Here is a 22,803-nt window from a genome sequence, read left to right on the forward strand (position 1 = left end):
GTTTTGAATATTGTATTATATACAAAAATGTGTGTATATGAAGTTATAAATAATAAAAATATATATATATATATATATATATATATTAATGCTGTAATATTTTAAAAATTACATTAGTTGCATATTGTTTATATATATATTATATATATACACACACACACACACACACACACATAATATTTCATATATAATTTGTAATACAAACTGAATATGAAAAAATGTTTTAGTTGTAGTGTTGTGTATGTCCATTATTTTATAAATGCGTCTTATTGATTATGATGGGCCTGCTGTTGATGGGTTGAGCTGTAGCTTTTGGCAGTAGGAGGAGGAGAGGGACAATTTACATCAGTTGACATTAGCGTCCATGGCTGATTTTGTTATCGCCTGTTCCTCATCAGCTCAGCTTGTCAGTTTGCTGAAATATAGTCGCACTCTTGTGTCAACAGCTAATATTTACATAATCCCTTTCCTCCCGCTTTGGTAACATGCTCATCTGAATGGCCAGTGTTTAGATTAGAAGATGGCGATTCATTTTTAACGCCAGAGGCACGTCGTGAAAGTCTTGAAGTGGGATGTTTGGCCTTTTGAGAGGAGCTCATGTAGCCTGCTAATGAAGTCTGGGAAGTGTGCATATGCAAAACATGACAAAATGAAATTTTAATTTGTGTGCAAACACTCTTTGTGTTAAGCATGGTGTCAACAGTGTAACTGCTGAGCTTTAACTCTCCAGATTGCTTGGATAGATAATGGTTTTGTATGTAAACTTCCTCTGCTTGTGCTTGAGGTTTTTGCCTGTGACATGATGATTATGCTCTTTGCTGTGATTCACTCATCTATGATTTTTCCTATGGGTCATGATTGCATAAGGTCAGTTGAATCATACAGCCTGTAGTCCGCATGCTGCTCAGTAAGTCAGGGAGTTGCATCTGACAGCGGAGAAGTTTATTAGGTTTTTGTTTTTTGAATTGGTAATGCAGCCCTGCGTCATTGACACTCCTGGTGCAGTTGCACACAGAGCACATTGTGTTTTGCCTGATAAACAACCTCACAAATCGAACCACCACAGAAGTAATTCAGTGGAGCCTGTAAAAATAGACAAGAGGAAGTGCATTAATGCACTTGTGTGCCCAAATAATGAGACTGTCCAAATACCTGGAGACACTGCTCTCACCTGTCATAGGACTGGTTGATCAATGATAAGAAAGTATACTAATTATAATAACTTTATTAATAATAATAATAATTACTATTGTTGATGACACGTAAAGATGATATCATTGAAATCAGTTTTAATGCTACGTGTAAAAAAAAAAAAAAAAAAAAAAGTAGTTCACCTAAAAATTAAAATTACTCACCCTCTTTTTGTTCCAAACCCGTAAGACTTTCATTCATCTTTGTAACACAAATTAAGGTTTTTGATGAAATCCAAGAGCTTGAGTTGACCCAGCAACACAGAAGAAACGTTTTATGGCCCAGAAAGTTAGTAAGGAAGATCATTAAAATTGGTTACAAAAATACTTTTTGTGTCCAAAGAAAACTTTATTTAACAATATCTTCCTTTCCATGTCAGTCTCTGTCACCTCTCCTGAACGCAACACGTAAGGGAAGAAATTGTTGAATAAAGTCGTTATTTTTGTTTTCTTTACTCTCAAGGTATTCTCGTAGCTTCATAAAATTAAGGTTGAACCAGTGATGTAACATGGATTATTTTATCGATGTCCTTACTATCTTTCTGGGCCTTGAACCTGTCAGTTGTGTTGCTGTCTATGCAGGGTCAGAAAGCTCTTGGATTTCATCAAAGATATTTGAATTTGTGTTCTGAAGATGAACAAAGGTCTTACAAGTTTGGAACGACTTAAAGGGTGAGTAATTAACGACAGAATTTTCATTTTTGTGTCAACTATCAACAAAAGAAAAAGAGAAATCACTTGACTGCGCTAGTCGCTGATTAACTTTTGTAGCTTGAATAAAGATTAACCTGTATAGTTTATACATATACAATTTATAGTTTATGTGAAGATTGTTTTAAAATCACTTAAATTAAAAGTTGTTATATATTACAAAAAAAAATCCCTAATTTCTACACACTGCACTGCAGTAACGTTACCCATTTAAACCGCTAACTGTCAGCAATTTTTCTGCGCTTCTAAGCTTTTATTTTGACGGAAAACTCCAGCTTCTGTGGAAACAGGATTACAAAAAACGCGTCTCACTACAAATCTAGTGAAATGCTGTAATCATCTGCCGCGAAAATAAAGCATAACTGGTGGCCATTGCATTCCCAAATGCGCTCTAAACTCACAGTACATGCAATAAACAAGTTCACTGCATTCATTCACCGCGAACAGAGCCGTTCTGAGGCGAGGAAAACACAGAATCACGAACAGATTGACTCAAATGTGTGCGCTTCGCTTTGAAACGTGCAGCGAAAACAGACTTATTAAGCCATATTGTTACCTTCAGTTTTAGTTGACAGATACTGTGTCAAAGCATAATGGCCCAAAACACAATTTCAAAGGCCGTTTATGTTAGAATAAGAAGTTTAAATATATTTTAAAAACTACACTTTTTGCACAAAATGCCTGTTGGTAATATCGTTATATCACTAGTGTTTGTGTATTATATTGCTGCATATAAATGCATTTGTTTGTGAATTTATTTTGTGAATTTGTGTTAAATCTAATTGCTATGATGGCTGTTTTATTGCCAAAACTGTGAAATAATGAGAGATTTATTTTCAGCCCTAACATGTAAGGTTCATAGAGAATAGAGAGGACCAGGACACACACTCGCACTCAGTAAAGCGCTTAAAAAAGCAGGAACAGAAACCTGCCTGAAAGGACTGCATCACGGTGGCTATTAAAAGGAGTGGTGGTTGCTCCTGATAAGCTCAGTTTGCTTATTGCACAGCACAAGTGTTGGGGGCAGAGGATTATTGCCACTTGTGTATATTTCTGCTGATGTATTTTTTTTCTATCCCTCTTCAGTCGGATGGTGCATATTAGAAAAACCTGTCTGATGCAGAAGTGGAAGGCGTTTACTCTCACCTGAATATAAAGTGAGAACACTCGTTTTCTCACTTAAAACAGCCGCACACTTAAAACGTAGACAGATTTTTGTTTAACGTGACATCTGTCAAAACGACCAGATAATATTCTCACACCTCACGAAAAGCCTCGAAGGCCACACCCTCGCCTCCTCGCTTTTCAGCCACCTCCCCACATTGTGTCAGCGGCGCTGACGTTATTTACATAAATGATAAACACGGCGGATGGCTGGATTGGCAGCGTAATCCACTTGCAGTGTCATTAGGGAGGAAAAGAGAGAAAGGCTATTACGGCTCTTGCTTCATCAGTGCGTCTCTCTTAGGCCATTTATGGAGGTAATGGAAACCTCTCTCATTAAGGTGCCGCTCACTGTGGCGCTGAGAAACATCTCCACTCGGTAATTGATCTTGTTGGTCTTTAGTGCTGGAAAGTGGCCCTGAAGCGCCGCCCGCTTGCTGCATTCATTTTTCAGCTCCGTCAGAGCCGCCCTGCTGTCCAGTCACCTTCACTTCTGCTGCCGAGCACCTGCATTTGGTCTGCGCCTTTTGCTCTTTGTGTGTCTCTTAGGAAAAACCGCAGCCGTGTTTGTATTTAAAGAAACTGTTCTGTCATTATTTACTCTTTCTTATGTTGTTCATTTTCCTTGCTACACACAAAGGGGAAACAGCTGTTTTCTATACAACGACAGGGCAAAGTCATCATTCACTGATCATTTTCCCCTCCAGTGAGGTGTTAATTCGAGAACTGCTGCGACCGGATCACTGAGTCAGTTGAACTTAAAAAGATGGATCAGCGAATGATTCATTCTTTTGAACTGGTTCTTTTCAGTGAACCAGTTGATCCGGTTCAGATATGAATCAGAGTTCAACTCGCTAATTTCATCATCATGTTGTAACAATTCTTGAGTTAACGGCTTGAATTTTAATCTGTTCTTTGAACAAAGTTGTCATCTTCAGAAGACTCAAAATATAGCGCATGTGTCTTATGGATTTCATTTAAACTGCTCATTTTGAATCATAACAGCCGTGGTAAGTCACTATGGACTGTTATTTGTGGAAAATGCATGTACGAAGAAGAAAATGTGTCTTATCTAGCAAAACGATTGGTTATTAAAAATAAATATATATATATACAGTTTGTATACTTTTTAACCTCAAATGCTCATCTGGTCTAGCTCTTTGTGTACTCCGCTTCAATACAGTTAGGGTATGTCTTAAAACTCCCATCTCATTTTCTTCTCCAACGTCAAAATCGTCCTACATCACTGTTTTAACTTTTTTTTTGGAAAGGCTATTTGATGATCTTTGCATGTTCACTTTGTAAACACTGGGTCAGTACTTCTGCAGCGATGTAGGGTGATTTTGAAGTTTGAGGACAAAATGAGATAGGAGTTTTTTGACATACCCTAACTGTCTTGAACGGGAATACACAGAGTTGACGCAGAGCTAGACAAGATGAGCATTTGAGGTTAAAAAGTATATCGAGCCCTTTGAAGCTGCATTTAAACTGCATTTTGGAAGTTGGCTCGTGGGCACCAAAGAAGTGCACTTTATGGAGAGAAATCCTTAATTATTTCTTTACGACTAAAGTAAGAAAGACATGAATGACAAGGTGGTGAGTAAATTATCTGTAAATTTTTGTTCTGGAAGTGGACTTCTCCTTTAAGGTCATCATTCAGAATTGAAATCTTTTTTTTTTGAACTTTTAATAAAATTAAAAGGCTGATTATACTAAAATAACACTGCGACTTTAACCTTCTTGAAATAGAAAGCAATTGAATTTGCATTGTATTGTTGGACCTGGATGATCCAGTGTAGCAAATTATCACCTTTTGTAGAGAAAACAGTGAAAACACTTCAGTTGTAGTCTTCAGTTGCAGCTTTTTATAGTAAATAGGAGCGTGCACAATGAGAAGTGTTATACAGAAGTGCTTTATTGAGTTGTCTATGTTTCCATATAAGTGTGCTCTTTATTATCTCTGTCTTGTCTCAGTGGGTGATGTGTTTATGTATAAGTGTCTGCAGCTGTTTTGGTGTGTGTGTCAGGCTCTTGGGGGCCACTGGGAGTTGTGACATGTGTGGTGTAATAATAGACGAGTTTTTGTGATCCAAACAGCCTGCTCCGCTCTGTGACTCACTGTAGCTGGGCCTGAGGTCTGGACTTGCATCATCACTGGGATCCGCTGTGCTGTCAAGAGCACGCAAGGGATTCGGCTCTGTCCGTCAAATGAGAAAATTGAGCATTTCATTCCCTACATTTTCTGTATTGTTCAAAAGCAATCCTAGCACAACTAGCAAAAGACAAAACTATCTTGGTAGTCTGACAGTAGATCAAAGTAGTGTAGCTTTCCAGTAACAAACTACTTTTTTACTACTGGGCTGAAATCTTACATGATTTTTTATTTTTTTTTTGTAAAGAGCTGAAGGAAGAATAATATACATGCTCATCTAAACAGTTCACTCTCATATACTGCATGTGTAATTGGAAAGTCTGATTTGTTGTAGTGAATATGTTGCTTTGGAAAGTTCAATTCATTCTGAGTAGGTTGGTCTTAAATGATCTTCTATCTCACATGCAGCTTTGGAACGTCTGATTCGTAGTCAGTCACTTTGTTCTTAAAGAAGTTGTTCACTTTCAGAACAATTACACTTACAGATATTTTACTCACCCCCTTGTCATCCAAGATGTTTATGTCTTTCTTTCCTTCAGTCATAAAGAAATTGTTTTTTGAGGCAAACATCTCAGGATTTTTCTTTATATAGTGGTTTTGATGATGATGCCTGTGAGTTTGAACTTCCAAAATGCAGTTTAAATGCAGATTCAGCAGGCTCTAAACGATCCCAGCCGAAGAAGAAGGGTCCTATCTAGCGAAATGATTGGTTATTTTCTAAAAAAATTACAATTTATATACTTTATACTTCAAATGCTCGTCTTGTCTAGCTTTGCGTGAACTCTGTGCTTTCCATGTCAATACAGTTAGGGTTTTTTATGCCTTTATTTAGATAGGACATTGTAGTTGGAAGCGAAGTGGGAGAGAGAGAAGGGGTTGGGATCGGGAAAGGTCCACGAGCCGGGATTCAAACTCGGGACGCCCGCAGTGTAATGGCGCTATATGTCAGCATGCGAACCACGCAGAGCTAGACAAGACAAGCGTTTGAGATTAAAAAGTATATGAATTGTACATTTTTTAGAAATTAAATGATCGTTTTGCTAGATAGGACCCTTCTTACTCGGCTGGGATTGTTTAGAGCCCTTTGAAGCTGCATTTAAACTACATTTTGGAAGTTCAAACTGACGGGCACCATAGAAGTCCACTATATTGAGAAAAATCCTGAGATGATTTTTTTTTTCCTCAAAGAACAATTTCTTTACGACTGAAGAAAGAAAGACATGAACATCTTGGATGACAAAGAGCTGAGTAAATTATCTGTACATTTTGTTCTGGAAGTGAACTCCTTTAACAATGCTCTCTCTTAGGTAGTGTTGGAAAGTTCGATTCATTCCAGTGAACTGGTTTGTTTGGATGTAAAATTATTTGTTTGTATACTTTTATTGTTATATAAGTTGAAATGAAACCGAAGTAGCAACATAACTTTAGCATCGTGACACGTCTGAGTAAAACAGATTAAAAGAAAAAATGTGGGATGGTATTTTGGTTCTATTCAATGCTTGTTGATTGCAAGATCGCATTCAGATCTGCCTTCATCTAGTGAATTGTAATAAAAGGGCAGGTTTTAGTGGACCAAGTGATTGGAAAAGTCTTTCCTTGTGAAACGTCGTGTGTCGTGACATTTTTATTTCAAGGTCAAAAATTGAAACATACATACATGAATTGTTCTCAGTAAGATGCATTCATAAAATAGATAGGGTATATTTCCATTTCATGTTTTTTTAGGAAGATTGTCTGTTTGAGTAGCTTCAGTGTAGTTAGATGATGTTATAATATTGTAGTAAGATAAACCCGCTGTAGTTTTATTATGTGAAAGCAGTGTAAAATGTGACCCTAGACCAAAAAAACGGTCATAAGAGTCAATTTTTTGAAATTGAGATTTATACATCATCTGAAATCTGAATAAATAAGCTTTCCGTTGATGTATGGTTTGTTAGGATAGGACAATATTTGACCGAGATAAAACTATTTGAAAATCTGGAATCGGTGGGTGCAAAAAATAGAAAAATTGAGAAAATCACCTTTAAAGTTGTCCAAATGAAGTTCTTTTCAATGCAAATTATTAATCAAAAATTAAGTTTTCATATATTTATGGTAGGAAATTTACAAAATATTTTCATGGAACATGATCTTTACTTAATATCCTAATGATTTTTGGCATAAAAGCAAAATCGTTAATTTTGACCCATGCATTGTATTTTTGGCTGTTGTTACAAATATACTGGTGTTACTTAAGACTGGTTTTGTGGTCCAGGGTCACAAATAGTAGTGTACAATGTCCTGAAATATGACCTAGCACACAAAACCGAGTTGCTCCATTGCTTTTAGTGAATGTTAGTGAGCATTTTTATGCTATTGACTATTGAAATGCACTTAATTGTAAGTATTTTAGAGTGTTTCATAGAACGTTTAATTTTTCCAGCGCTCTGTTCTTCCCCCTGTGGCGACATGCTTCCATTTAGACCCTGAAATGAATTATATTTACTGTTTGAGGGATGTTATTGTTCATCTCAGACAAGCAGTGGTTGGGTTTGAACACACTCAGTCAGACCACTGTAATGTGTCTGACCTTTTGTTCCCATTGACGGATGAGGTATTGGCTCAAAGGAAAATGAGATATTTCCAGCGTTCCCTTTGACAGGCATACAAATGAACGAATCAAACAGCATGATTCCACTTAGACGGATCAGTATTCTAGCATGGTGAGCAAGAGATCATCAAGCTTCATGGAGAATATGAAAATTCTGCCTTAAAGATTTGTTGGGCTTTTTTTTCTCTTTTTTTCTTGTTCCTCCTGTGCAGCGAGCGTAGAATGGAATGATCAGAACTATTGCTTTAGTTATTCCATATAATAGCTCAATGCGCTTTATGTCCTTATAGTGTCAGTTGACGTAATAAGGGGCCGCTGCTATCATCATCAGTCACTCTGCCCTTGATAAGACCTCCGACATCCCCCTCGAGTGTTATTCATAAAGACTTGCGCGTGAATGAGCACATAGCTCTAGGCTACGTCCGAATTCTTGTACTACATATTAGAGTATGTTCTGAATTTCATCGTAACTATTGATGAAGTACGCACCGTAGGTGTGTAATATTAATGCATTCCTAGATATATGTGACCCTGGACCACAAAACTAGTCATAAGCGTCAATTTTTAAAAAATTTAAATGTATACATTATCTGAAAGGTGATCAAATAAGCTTCATTGATGTATGGTTTGTTAGGATAGGACAATATTTGACTGAGATACAGCTATATAAAAAAACTAGAATCTGAGGGTGCAAAAAAAAAAAACTAAATATTGAGAAAATCGCCTTTAAAGTTGTCCAAATGAAGTTCTTAGCAATGCATGTTACTAATCAAAAATTAAGTTTTGATATATTTACAGTAGAAAATGTACTAAATATCTTCATGGAACATGATCTTTACTTAATATCCTAATGATTTTTAGCATAAAAGAAAAATCGATCATTTTGACCCCTACAATGTATTGTTGGCTATTGCTACAAATATACCAGTGCGACTTGTGTCGACTTAAGGTCACACATGCTACTGATCAAATCTTTTTTTGTTGTTGTTGTTGTTGTTGTTGTTGTTGTTTTTTGAAAGAAAATCTAATTTTTATTCATCAAGTATAGATTACATTGCTCAAAAGTGACAGTAAAGATTTCTATTTCAAATAAATGCTGTTTATAACCTTCTTTTCATGAAAAAAAATCCTGGAAAAATATCACTGTTTTAACTAAACATTAACCAGCACAACTGTTTTCAACATGGATAAGAAGAAATGTTACTTAAGCACCAAATCGGCATATTGGACATTAAAGACTGAAGTAATGGCTGCTTAAAATACAGTTTTACCACCGCAGGAATAAATTACATTTGAAATATACACTACCAGTCAAAAGTTTTTGAACAGTAAGATTTTTAAAGTCTCTTCTGCTCACCAAGCCTTCATTGATTTGATCCAAAGTACAGCAAAAACAGTACAATTTAGATTATTTGTGTCATATTTAAAATAACTATTTTCTATTTGAATGTATTTTAAAATATAATTTATTCCTGTGATTTCAAAGCTGAATTTTTAGCATCATTACTCCAGTCACATGGTCCTTGTGAAATCATTTTGATATTCTTATTTGCTACTCAAAAAATATTTATTATTAATATTATGTTGAAAACAGCTGTGTAGAATTTTTTTTTTTTTCAATTTTTTTTTGATAAATAGTACATTCGGAAGAACAGCATTTATTTGAAATAGAAGTCTTTTGCAACATTATTAATGTCTTTATCATCACTTTTGATCATTTTGAACATCGTTGCGAAATAAAAGTATTAATTTCTATTAATTAATTTTTTTCTCAAAAAAAAAAAAAAAAAATAAAATAAAATAAAAAATTAAACCGACTCCAGGCTTTTGAATGGTGTAGTATATAATGTTGTTGAAGCTATTTCTTTCAGATAAATTGCTGGTCTTTCTGTTCATCAACGAATCCTGAAACTCAACTGTACTCACCCGTTTTAAATATTGATGATAATGATAATGATGATGATAATAATAATAATAATAATAATAATAATAATAATAACAATAATGTTTCTTGAACACCAAATCATCATACTAGAAAGATCGTGTTACACTGACAACTGGAGTAATGATGATCATAGGAATACATTTATAATTTAAAATATATTCACATAGAAAGCAGTTATTTTAAAAAGTAAAAATATTTCACAATATTACTACTTTTGCTTTATTTTTGATCAAATAAATTTAGGCTTGGTTAGCAGAAAAGAATTCTTAAAAAACATAAAAAAACTTACTGTTCAAAAACTTTTGACTGGTAGTGTATGAAAATAGAAAACCGTTATTTGAAACTGTAGTAATATTTCACAAAATTGCTGTTTATACTGTATATTGATCAGATAACTGTAGCCTTGGTGAGCAAGAAAATTCTTTTAAACACACATGCATGTAAACAAACTTTTAAACAGTAGTATACTACTAACCACTGACTTAGTTTTCCACATTTTTCAAATACAGTGGTTTCTCAGATGGTTCTTGAGCTGGTTGCACATTTCAGAACATGCATTATGTCATCCAGGTATTGTTCACCCATCAGTATTGAATTTTTTAGGATCATCATTATATACTGCTGTTTGAATACTGAAGTGTACTGTTTATTCGGACTCTAGTTCTGTTTTGGTTTGACCGTGTTTTGCTTTATATCTAGGTCGTGTGTATCTGACTGTTATCCCCAAAAAACAGGCTAAAGACAGTTTGGAGGTCTTGCCCAGTCACTCATTCCAATCTGCTTTAAAGAAGCTTATACAGGCTTTGCTGAATGGCTTCCCGAATGGGCAGATTTGCGGAGAACTGAACAATCTACGAGCAAATGAATGATTTCAAGAAAAGCGTTCTTTCTAAGAATTAATATATGGGATGCCATGTGTCATATCTTGATCAGGTTACTAATGCAGGAAAATGAATCGTTAATCAAGACACTGGGGAAGTGTGCTCAGCATGAAGCAAATTACCTGGATTAGCATAGCAAAACGCTGCATAATGTACCTTTACCGCTATGCGGAGTCTCAGTCAGAGAGAGATGCCTCTGTTAATTACAGTAGCGGTAAACAGAATGTGAATGTGACAGTGCTAAATGGAGCTGAGAGAATGGAGAAGCTAAAATGGAGTCCGATTTTTATATTCCCATCATGTTTGTTTTGAATTTGCTGCCTGAGTCTTTGACATTTGACTCGGTATGCACATGATGTCTAAATGGATGAGAGACGTTGGACTCCAGAGGTACTTTTTGACAAGTAAAAAGTCATCAGTATAACAGAATCTCCTCAAATGGCCTATAATCAAATGGTTTTAGGCCAAGAGCTGCATAGTCAAATCAGGACAAACATTAAACACTAACAACTCTCCCTGTAATTTTTTTTCTCAGCTTTAATGACATTCAAATCTCTCTCGTGAGCCACAATCAGTATATACATTTTATCATCAATATTAATATTTCTGCATTAAAGTGATAGCATACCCAAAATTAAAATTACCGTTATAAAACAGATACTTCCGGTCCTTGATTTTGATTGGTTGAGCCGCATTCGAAGCTGTTGTAAATCTACACCTTTGTTTGCTTTTGTGTGTTGCCCTTCAACCACTTTGTTGCAACCACACCGTTAATGAGGAACTACATTGTTTGGCGGAAGAATGATGTTTGTATTATTATCATTACACTTTATTTGCTCTGTTTTATTTTGTGAAACCTTACTACGTATATGCAATAAGCCGTAGTTTACTGGTAATTTTACTTTTGGGTATGCTGTCATAGCCAATATTAAGCCCCAAAAAGCGATGGTTACATTGACTTTATAAAACGGATAGTTCTGGTCCTCGATTCTGATTGGTTGAGCTGTGTTCAAAGCTGCTGTAAAATATTCTACAAACATACACCTTTGTTTACGTCTCCGTTTTGCTTGGCAACCACAACCTTTTCTGAGGAACTACATTGTTTGGTGGAAGAATAATGTTTGTATTAATATCATAACACTTTATTTGTTCTGTTTTATTTTGTGAAACCTTACTACGTGTATGGAATAATCGTTTTATAAAAGCAATAAGCCTAGTGAAGCCGTGGTTTATAGTGAATTTAACCACAGCTTCTTGGGGCTTACTGGTTTATTTACTCATCTTGTTTCAAACTCATTTGACTTTTTTTGTTCAGTAATGCCCAAAAGTTAGTTTTCAAGAATTTATTATTTTTTTAATTGAAGTCAACAAATACTTGCGTCTGTCAAACTACATCATAACGACAGAGCAACAGTATCATAAATGTAGTCCATATGACTTGTGTGCTGTTTTTCAAGTCTTTTTATGTCATATATTGGAGAACAGATATTTTATTTCATTCAAGTAGAGCAACTTGCTTGGTTTAGTTGTCGAATGACTAAAATGACTAAAATGCCCATCCCTAGTAAATGGTGTACAGGCTGTACCATAGTTTGCGATTCACTGATGTAGGACACTATTTGTAGTTGTGTGCTTGTTTGATGGATGTGCTTTTGGCAAAGATGTTTTGGTTCAAGCTAAATTTGAGGGAAATTTAAACAGGCAGTGATAGTAAATTAGTATGTTTATTCAGATATTGTCTTCATTGTAGATGATGGACTTTCCCGCAAATATATGGTCTGAGGTTTATAAATACATGCTCTTACAAAGATTTACCATTGTAACCACAGTTTCCACTAAATTATTATGTGGTAGAACTGTGGTAACTTGCTATTAGCCACTGCTGTCATCCAAAAAAAGTAAACAAAATGACAGATTCTAAAATGGTTGTTTTATTGTTTGCAACAAATTTTAGTTGTAAGAATGACTGTCATTGCTGTGGTATTATTTACAGATGGTTCCCTTGGTAATTTTTTGAGATTATGTGGATAATTTGTGTGACGTTATTGTGCGGCTCCTTTCAGAGCCACAGTCTGTTCACACTGGTGACAGATATAGGTCACTTAAACATAAATGCGAGTTACAGTCAAGACTAAAGCAAACAAGACCTGATATGTTAACGTAGCCACTGACAGACATTTTGAAGGAATATGATCATATTGTTAAGCATTTATCTTTTAATATCCTGAATATTTTCACATCTGATTAATGTATCTTAAAGAGCAGGTCATATGTTTTTTTTTAAAGTGCCCTAATATTGTGTTGGAGTCCCCTACAATAGGTTTAAATGCATCTAAGGTCAAAAAAAGCATTGTAATTTTCTCAGAATATACATTTATACATAGTCATATGTCAATGATTTTAAAACGGTTTGTTCGAAACATAAGCCTATAATTGTTCCATAAGCCTGTTCTGTTCTGATTGGTCAGCTGGCCAAGCCTGTTGTGATTGGTACAGAGAGTAGTACTTGAGCAAGTTAGCAAGCGTAACCATCTGTGTTGCCAAGTCTACGGTTGTTTTTGATGTCGCGGGTTGAAGCAACTCTAATAATGTCATATGTAGCCCCTGGAATGTCAAAATGTTTATGTTACTCCTTGGTACATGATTCTTAATGGGGGACCAAACCCCCCCCCCCACCCCCCGAAACCTGATTTGTCTAGTTTTGAGTTGCAGTTGGGTGGGTTTATACACCTTTACGTAAAACAATAATATGTGACCTTGGACCACAAAACCAGTCTTAAGTTGCTGGGGTACATTTGTAGCAATAGGCAAAAATACATTGTATGGGTCAAAATTATTGATTTTTCTTTTATGCCAAAAGTCATTAGGAAATTAAGTAAAGATCATGTTCCATGAAGATATTTAGTAAAATTCCTACTGTAAATATATCAAAACTTAATTTTTGATTAGAAATATGCATTAGTAAGAGCTTCATTTGGACAACTTTAAAGGTGATTTTCTCAATATTTAGATTTTTTTGCACCCTCAGATTACATATATTCAAATAGTTGTGTCTCTGCCAAATATTTTCCTATCCTAACAAACCATATATCCATAGAAAGCTTGTTTATTCAGCTTCCACATGGTGTATAAAGCTCAATTTCGAAAAAATTACCCTTATGACTGGTTTTGTGGTCCAGGGTCACATATAGCAAGCAAATTGTGCCCACAGCTGAAGTTTAGCTGTTAACTGTAAACACTTAACAAAACAATAATGGTGGATGTATTTGGCAAGTGCTAACATGACTAACTGATGAAACAATACAGCCTGTAAACCAAAATATGTCTAAGTTACATTCTTTATTATTAAACAAAGTATTCAGAACAATAACAGTCTACATTAATCGACACATTCCTAGGAGACAGTGGGTTAACAGCGAATTATAAAAACTATTTCAGCAAGACAGTAAACCTAAAGCTGCACTAGGTATACATCACATATTAGCACAAAAAACAAGATATTTTAAGCTCTCCCTTGAAAAAGTACACCTAACGTATCAATCGTACTTACAGGTTGTGGTTTGGAGACCCTTGTTAGTCCAAATAAAGGAGATTAGAAGTCAAAAAAGATAAAGTCCAAGTTTAGGGTCCTCAGTAGAATGACAAGCACAACAAAAGGTTTGAATTATTTTGCTGTGCTATCATGGAAAAAAAAGAATTTTATCCACTGATTCTTCACATCATCTTTCGGCAGTGAAAACGAAACAAACTTGCTTTCACAGCGCAGAGCAGCGTCTTCTCGACATGATGTAAACACACTAACTAGCGGAAGTGTTTGTGGGCAGGTCAGACTGTTCGTATTTCATGGGCAGGCAGGGATTATGCAAATGTGTCACCCAGTGACGTAGATCGGTAAGATTCGAAAATGTGATGACTCGTTAAGGCGATTTGTGGACTCTTTCTTTTAAAAGACAATATGTCTTTATGTATAATGCACTTTTTTAATTAACAACTATGCAGACTGTTTACACTGAAGGATAGTTACGTTACAAACTGCAAAAAAGATTTTTTTGAAAACCCATATGACTTGCTCTTCAAGTAGAAAATCATGTTTGCTTCTTTTATAAATTATTCTGTTATAGTAGCGGAAAGTTAAAACAGTTCTCTTCAAAAAAAAAAAAAACGAGATCTGTGTTAGATCTGGATCTGGATGGACTTTTCTCTGACAGGCATGAACATCTGGCCTGGGCATTGAATGTTTCTGCAACCAGCACTGTTCCACTTGGAGTCTGTTTGTGCACAGATATTTGAGACAAAGGGGGGTTTTAGAAGAAAATTGTTGTCTGCTTCATTGAAGGTAAACAATCATAAATAATGACTGTTTTTAAACAAGTTTCCTGAACACTCCTCCTGTCTTTTATTGGTTGATAAACAGAGTTCCGCCCCAAACTCACTCTATTGGCTGAGCTGGTGTTGCTGTGTTGGTCTGGTTGGGATTTTCAAACAAGCAGAGCAATGTTTGATAGAACCACAGGGGATTCATCCTGCGAATAGCTTACTTATTGTTGTCTCTGCATAGTAAGCTGAGGAAAGTAACACTTTTAACAATCTTTAATGGAATTGTTAATGGACAAATGACACTTTTCAGCTTAAGTGAAGTATAAAAGCAAAATGCTAGTTAAATGGCACAACATCTCAATTGGAAAACCAAAGGAAATGTTTTAATCACATCATCCCTGAAAATCTGACAAGTCCTACAGCACTAAAGCCTTTGCAGTGTACTCATTCCACTCTTAAATACAGTATTTGCTTTCTGCTATACCCCCAGGATGTTTTAGAAATGACCAATTGGAAGGAACTGTGCTCAAATCGTTTCAATTGTTGACATTTACTCTGGAGCTCCAGTTGATGATATCACTGATTTGGGAGCGAACGCTTGACCTGTTTGTTTTTTTTGTTTGTGGGGGGGTATTCCTTAGCTAATTTCCCTCTGATAAGTATCTGACGACCCATAGTGTGGCACATTATCTCCGGCTGAGGAAAACGGTTTCTTCAGAGTGTGAATTGATTTTTCTGAATGCCTGTGCGGCGCGGCACTTCAAAACGCTCACTGTTTTTTAGATTGAACCCATTTTTTGCCTTCTCTATTTGCATGTAAATGATCAATTATTGCTTTTGGCAGGGTTCTGCCACCCGACTCTTGTCTGTAGTGAGGAACTGTACTGTTTCACCTTAACAAATGATGTTTGCACTCCCGCCCCCCACTTCCATTCGCAATTATCAACTGTTTGCACTGCTGGCTACATTGATTTTTTTTTTTTTTTTCCCTTCTTCTTTCTTTCTGCATGTCATGACTCAACATTTAGTAGTCTGTTTAAATTGAATTGAGGGTGTGTTATGTGAAAATGACTGGTTCTTTCAGAATTCTGCCTGAATTTTAGGATGCAGAGAATTACGTGCATGCAGGAGCGTGTCGTCTGCAGTTCACAGCATTTAGAGTTTGGAGAAGGGTCATGGTTTTGAAGAGTTGAAGCAAATCAGTGCAATTGTGCAGGGTTGAAGAATAAAGTAAAAGGGATATTATGTCTAAATGAAAGCTTTTTATACTATTATTTATTTATTTTAATGCAAGGAAATCCTTTTGGCAAATACTTAAAAAGAAAAAGTTAATTATATGGTTAGTTTAATTTAATTTTATGTGTTTAGAATTGTTTTTTTCACAATTGTTGTCCATGAACAGGCCTGCGAGGCACTTGTCCAATGCTTGGAAAATGACTTGTGTATAGCACTTCATAAAGACTGATCACAGAGGATCAACACATTTTAAAAGCATATGCAGATGTTTTCTCTGTATCAGTAACTGTATTGACACTTCCAATAATCTGTCTCGTTTGGAAACACATGCTATTACTCAGGCATGTTTTTGAGGGCTTTTTGAAACCTCAGTGAGAAACAGTTGATACTTGATATCAGTTCGATTTGCCTTAGCGGCCTTCTTTCTTCCTAGATCTGCACATGAAACTTGATTGCAGATATGCACCAAATTTTCCACTACATTTATTTTCTCATGAATGTTTGCATATTTCAGTGATTGCCTTCTAGTGGATTCAAATATGCAGAAATGGCAATCGTCCTCTCCTGGAATGAAGCATGTACTCATTTCACAGCCTCTAATTGTGTTTCTGTAAAATGGTCAATTGTTCCACTCGCACAAAGACTAAAGTAGAATCCTCGCTCTGATCGTTCATATCGGTATATGATATAAGTTCACTCACACAAAAGAAAGTATTACTTAAGTGTGTTGAAATAACTACCTGAATACCATCTGTATGACTTACACGTCTAAAAGTTATTGCCACGTCATTGCTTTCTGATTGCTAATGTGTTTAGAGTGTTTTTTGCCTTGTTGCTATGAGGTTTTCAGTGTCTTTTGGGAGTTATTGGTCTTTGCCTTTGTTGTTCTGTTCTCAAATTGTGACTCAAAACTTCTTCTTCAATGTAAGTTTTGTCTTTTTTTTTTTTTTTTTTTTTTTTTTAAAAGCGATAGATCACCCAAAAATGACAATTTTGTTATTAATTACACACCATCATGATGTTCCAAACCCGTAAGATCTTCGTTTATCTTTGGAACACAAATTAAGATATTTTTGATGAAATTCTAGAGCTTTCTGACCTTGCATAGACAGCAACGCAAACTGACACATTCAAGGCCCAGAGTGGTAGTAAGGACATTGTTAAAATAGTCCATGTGACATCAATGGTTCAACCTTAATGTTATGAAGCTATGAGAATGATTTTGTGTGCAAAGAAAACAAAAATAATGACTTCATTTAACAATTACTTCTTTTGTGTCCTTATTATCTTTCTGGGCCTTGAACGTGGTAGTTGTAGTGGTAGAAAGTTCTGTTCTGAATGTGTGTGTGTGTGTGTATATATATATATATATATATATATATATATATATATATATATATATATATATATATATATATATATATATATATATATATATATATATATATATATATATATATATATATATGTATGTATATATGTGTATATGTGTATATGTATATGTGTATATATGTATGTTTTTTTTTTTTCGTATCAGCTGATATTGATAATAATCACAATAAATGTCACTTTTTTATTTCTTTCAAGTTTAAAGGCAGATTTTTGCTACAGTGTGAAACCAGACGTTTAATTGTGGCTTTAAACTATTCTTTATGGTCAGAACATGATGATAACTTCGTTTTTTTAATTCTTTTAATTTTTCCAGTCATTTTTTCCTTAAAATAAATAATAAGTATCTTAATAGGAAAAATAAGTATCTTAATAGGAAAAAAATATTTCTTAGTTCTGCATGTTCTAATGAGTGATATTGTTTCAAATCAAGAAATAGGTTTGTGTTGCCTAATAATATTAAGAACGCAGATTTATATTTGTTCATTATCAAAATCAGTAATAGCTGTAAAAATTGTAGCAACCTTATTTTTATATGGTGAAATTTAGTTGTTTTTGTTTTGTTTTGTTTTTGGTTAAATTAACCATTGCTCTTCCATAGCAGCATACATTTAGATCATGTTAAAACCACAAATATAGCACCTCACTACCATGGTAAAAACAGTAGTCTAAATACATTTAGTGTAAATGCTTAAATGCTATAGCATAATCATAAAATATACTTTAATTATATTCCATTACTCCTCCTTCAATACATTTATTACATGTCTATATTAATAATATAATCAAATTCGACACACATATACCCACATTTGATACCCACAGTGCTACTACAGTAAATCTATGGTAAATGATGGCGATTTGTAGATTAAAAAGACTGTATCGTTGCGCACAGCGTTTCTCCTGTTTGTCAGCGCTATTTGTCAGAGTCATTTGTGTTCTTCACTGAATTCAAGCGCTTCACATTGGATCTCACAGCGCTGTTTAGTGACCGAGCAGGGTTGCCAGGTTGTCACAACAAAACCCGCCCAATTGATATTCAAAACTAGCCCAATCAACAAAACAATCCATGGCAAAAGTTTTTAAGTAGCAAGCAGCAAAAGTTTTAAAGTAGCAGCTTGGCAACACTGTGACCGAGACTCATCAGCAAGTGAACGCATCTGCTCTAGTAAGTTCGCGCCATGCCAGCATTTGATCTTTGATCCTAGTGGATAAACGGCCCGAGTGCTGCGAATGACTGGCGCTTTTTTGTTCCACCTTCAACAATTATCGAACTCTTGTTATCGCTTATCGAGGAAATTTATATTGCGCAATAATTATCGTTATTGATATATCATCCAGCCCTACTCTGCGCACACCTTCGCAATAGAATTGCCATTGGCTAGTAAATATAAAAATCAGGTTACATGTTACAAAGATAAATTTATATGTCATGTGATTTAAAGGTAATTGCACATTTTAGCAAAACGTTATTTTTTAGTAATTAGAGCTACAATATGTCAAGCATGTATGAAAAATGTATGAATCTGTCATGTTAAATAGAATTTGTTTCTATAAAAAAATTAACAAGAATACTGATAAATCTACTGTGAATTCTGCAAATAATAATATAAAACTCAGTAAGATCTGATGAGCTGTTGGATTAATGATTTTTAATCATAAAACAAAAACAAAAAACAAGAAAGAAGTATTTACCTGTAGCACATCTATTGATATCAATAGGACTAGTGCGGAGTAAAGACGCATAGAGCATAGAGTGTTCAGGTGTAGGCGAGTGAAAATATATGTGCTAAACTTATTTTTAGCATCTAACTCACTCGCTGGCAAATGAAATCTAACAACAGAAATGTAGTTGCCTTTAATCGCATTGGTGAGTAATTAGCTCACAATGTTGAAGGTTATAAGTCTGCTCATTTAGAAATGTGCAAATGATATGCATATCATTGATGTTGTGGATCCCCTTGGTTAAGATGAGGTCTAAAAAACTGGTTCGAAACAGCTGCTAGGATAAGTTAGAGACTTGGCTCTTCTCCTTATGTCTTACTTTTGCAACTTGACCAGCACAACGGAGACTCAGTGTTCCTGTGTTTGCTCCATCGCAGACATTGCTGCACATCGTCATCCGACGATCCTGTTCTCAGCAGCTTAGAACATGTGTGTATCGTGCTCGGAGGGATGTGATGCTTGGCCATCCAATCCAGTTAGCAGCTATCTGAGCCGGGTATGATGAGAGGGCCCCATCATTATCACTTGCACATTTATGCCGCACATTACCGGTCTGACCTTCCCGTCGCTGTCACTCAGAAAGTGGCCCTGGTACCCCTGTCACAGGGTGGCCGTTCGTGCCAAGAAACCAAAGATTCTCCACCCCTATCACTTGTACAGGGTTAATAGGCACTTAATAGGCTTACCTGGCAACGTGCGATCAGTTGTGAGGTCGGTAAATTAGATTTGCCGCTGACACGTCGCACTCTACGTGGTTATGGCGCTTTTGTAATTTCACAAAGCATCTCTGTCCGTTTTTACCCCCTGTTTTACGCTGTCCTTACCCCCCAGCGAACTGTGAAGGAGCTCAGCCAGCCGTTCAGGAAACGTATCGTATTAAAGTGTGGTAACTGCTATATGTAATGAATTTTGGATTAGGAGCGACAAAGCGGCTCTATGATAACCTTTCGGAAGGACGCAGAAGGGAAGCGGGTTATAGCAGGAGTCTCTACTCCCAGACACCCCAGGGTGGCTGCGTTTGATGTCACTCTAGCTGAAAACTCCCTAGCGCAACACAAACAAAACATGCCGTACCAGACCTGTGCGGGATACATCAGTAGAGCGGGAAATGTCAGATCGTCAGGGGTGTGCGTGTGAAGTGAATTACTCTGGTTTGGGGAGCGGTCCTGAGAGGATACTCTAATTTCAAGCTCAAGGTGTAACGTCTCTTTTATTTTTTCGCAGGTGCGGTGGACCCTAGTGTAGACGGGAGCTCACCGAGGGACCTTCCCCACGGACTATATGAAGGGAGGGGAGGGGGAGGGGGGGCTGCTGACGTTACTCCCAGCTTGCAGAACACACAGGTTGGCACACCTTTAAATTTGACGTTGTTTTTCTTTAGATTTCATGGTGCAGTTCTTTTTTTTGTTCATTTTCATTGCCTGGAAATTTAGATGTTCGTTCGTTCTGTACAGCTAATTTATTGTCTTACTTTTTGTACCTTTTTGCATTTTGATTAGCACTGTTTTATGTTATTAGCATTAGTGTTCACATGCAGCCCAAATTTGTGCACCCAAGGTGTGAATACAATAGTATGCATGCAAGGTGTGATGTTCAGAGTTCACTAGGTGATACTGCAGGTCAAACTCATACATTATCTCTCATCTGTGGTTGAGTGTACGTTGAAAGCTGTGTGGTAACGGATGACAGAGTGGGACATGGAAAATGAAATATAGCTGAACCTTTAGGCTCAAGTATCCCTTCTTTGACATCAAATATTGAATATATTTCCTTTTAGCTTAATTAGAAAAATCATTAGATTACTTGGGATTAATTATTAAAATGAATTTAGGCTGTCAAAATGTAAAGAGAACTGTATAACAAAGGAAAAAAAAATCTGGTTTCATATTTTAGATTTGAATTAAAATGTATAAAATAAATAAATTATTATATATAACAGTTATAATTATAATATATTAATGTGTATGTGTGTGTGTATATATATATATACACTAAACACTATACAAATATATAAAATAGAGCAAAAATAAATAGTTGTGAAATGTATGCTTTAATATTTTTGTTATATTGTATAATACTTTGTCATGTAAATAATATATTTACATGATTTGTTGTTGTTTTTGTTGTTGTTGTTGTTGTTTTTTGTTATGCATTTATTTTTTGTGACTTTGTAAAGTGGATAACTAAAATGAAGTAATCAACAGACAAAAAGAGAAAACCGGGCTAGGATGTAACCCAGGCCGGTCTTGAACCTTGATCAAGCACAACTTTTATAATAATAATAATAATAATAATAATAATAATAATAATAATAATAATAATAAATAGCTTGTCCCCTGAAGAGCCCATGTTTCTCAGCAAGCCATTGGTAACTGCATTGTTTTCAAAGCAGTTAAAGGTAATTCATGCTCGCCTTCTCTCGTAAATGAACACGATGAATTACACTTGTGAATAGGATATTGAAGTAGAGATCGGCAAACTGCAAGCTTACCAATGTTTTCTGAAAGCCAGCACTTTAACCACAGTGGAGAGAGTGTGTGCACATGGTTGCCAGGTTGACAAAAATAACACACTTAGCAGCTATTGCTGTATTGGGCAAATGTGAACCTCTGTTTTCAGGATTAAGTTTCATTATATCAGGCAACCCCAGTTGTGTTCCTCTGTGGCCAGATTAAACTTTTTTGCCTATAGATTTCTCTATTCATTATTTTTTATAAACCTTGCACTTATCCACTTTAAATGCTGTTCTTGTATTCAAATTAAGTGCGGTCCACTGATGCTCACTTGCTGCGTTATAGATACCGAAACGGCTGTATCGATTAGGGTTCAGCCGATTATCGATACCACTTGTTATGAATATCGGTATTGGTCATTTTCAAAATCAATTTGCTGATAAAATAATTTAAAAGCATTTAGCGAGTTTTGCTCAGAGCCCTTGTTGTTCTTACTTTTGATATTAATTTAAATTTTTCACCAGACATATATATCCGTTCAGAATATCGGTAAACGGTCTACTTGATCTGTATTGATCAGTATCCACATTGGTACTTAAAAACACATATTGGTTGACCTCTAGTATTAATACCCGTGTCATCAAATCGTATCGAAGCAAACACAACCCTACTCTTTCTATGCCCTTGCAACACACTATTATCTTTGCTACAGCTCTGATGATTTCAGCAAATTTTTAATCAGTCTACATATCAGCATCAGCTGTTAAATTCTCTGAAATTCTGGTTGACCCCCGGTACTAAAGCAAAAATGTTGATAAGAAGATTTTCATGTGCTCACTATGAGTGTATGTAAATACGACTCCCATTGTCTCAAAACTCATGACAAATCACCAAACAGTAACAACATATTTCAAGCGGCTTACAACAAAGTACGTAACATCTGGAGAAAATTTGACCTTTGCCACATCGTCCTCTGTACCGGCAGCGGGTCATTCCCGTCCTCTGCCATAAGCTTCGAGATGTTTACATATCCCGTGCGATTATGCCTTT

The 22,803-nt window shown here is 35.6% G+C and overlaps 1 protein-coding gene across 5 annotated transcripts in view; it reads left to right on the plus strand.

Annotated features, from left to right (window-relative positions):
• zmiz1a (zinc finger, MIZ-type containing 1a) overlaps positions 1 to 22,803 on the plus strand; it is a 166,753-nt gene that overhangs the window by 22,536 nt on the left and 121,414 nt on the right. For all 5 annotated transcript variants that reach the window (XM_051125690.1, XM_051125688.1, XM_051125693.1 and 2 more), the window contains exon 2: positions 20,525 to 20,643. The gene's annotated coding sequence lies outside the window, so the exon portion shown is untranslated. The remainder of the gene's footprint in view (positions 1 to 20,524; positions 20,644 to 22,803) is intronic.

This window comes from Labeo rohita, chromosome 13 (genome assembly GCF_022985175.1).
Source record: "Labeo rohita strain BAU-BD-2019 chromosome 13, IGBB_LRoh.1.0, whole genome shotgun sequence".
Taxonomy (NCBI): domain Eukaryota; kingdom Metazoa; phylum Chordata; class Actinopteri; order Cypriniformes; family Cyprinidae; genus Labeo; species Labeo rohita.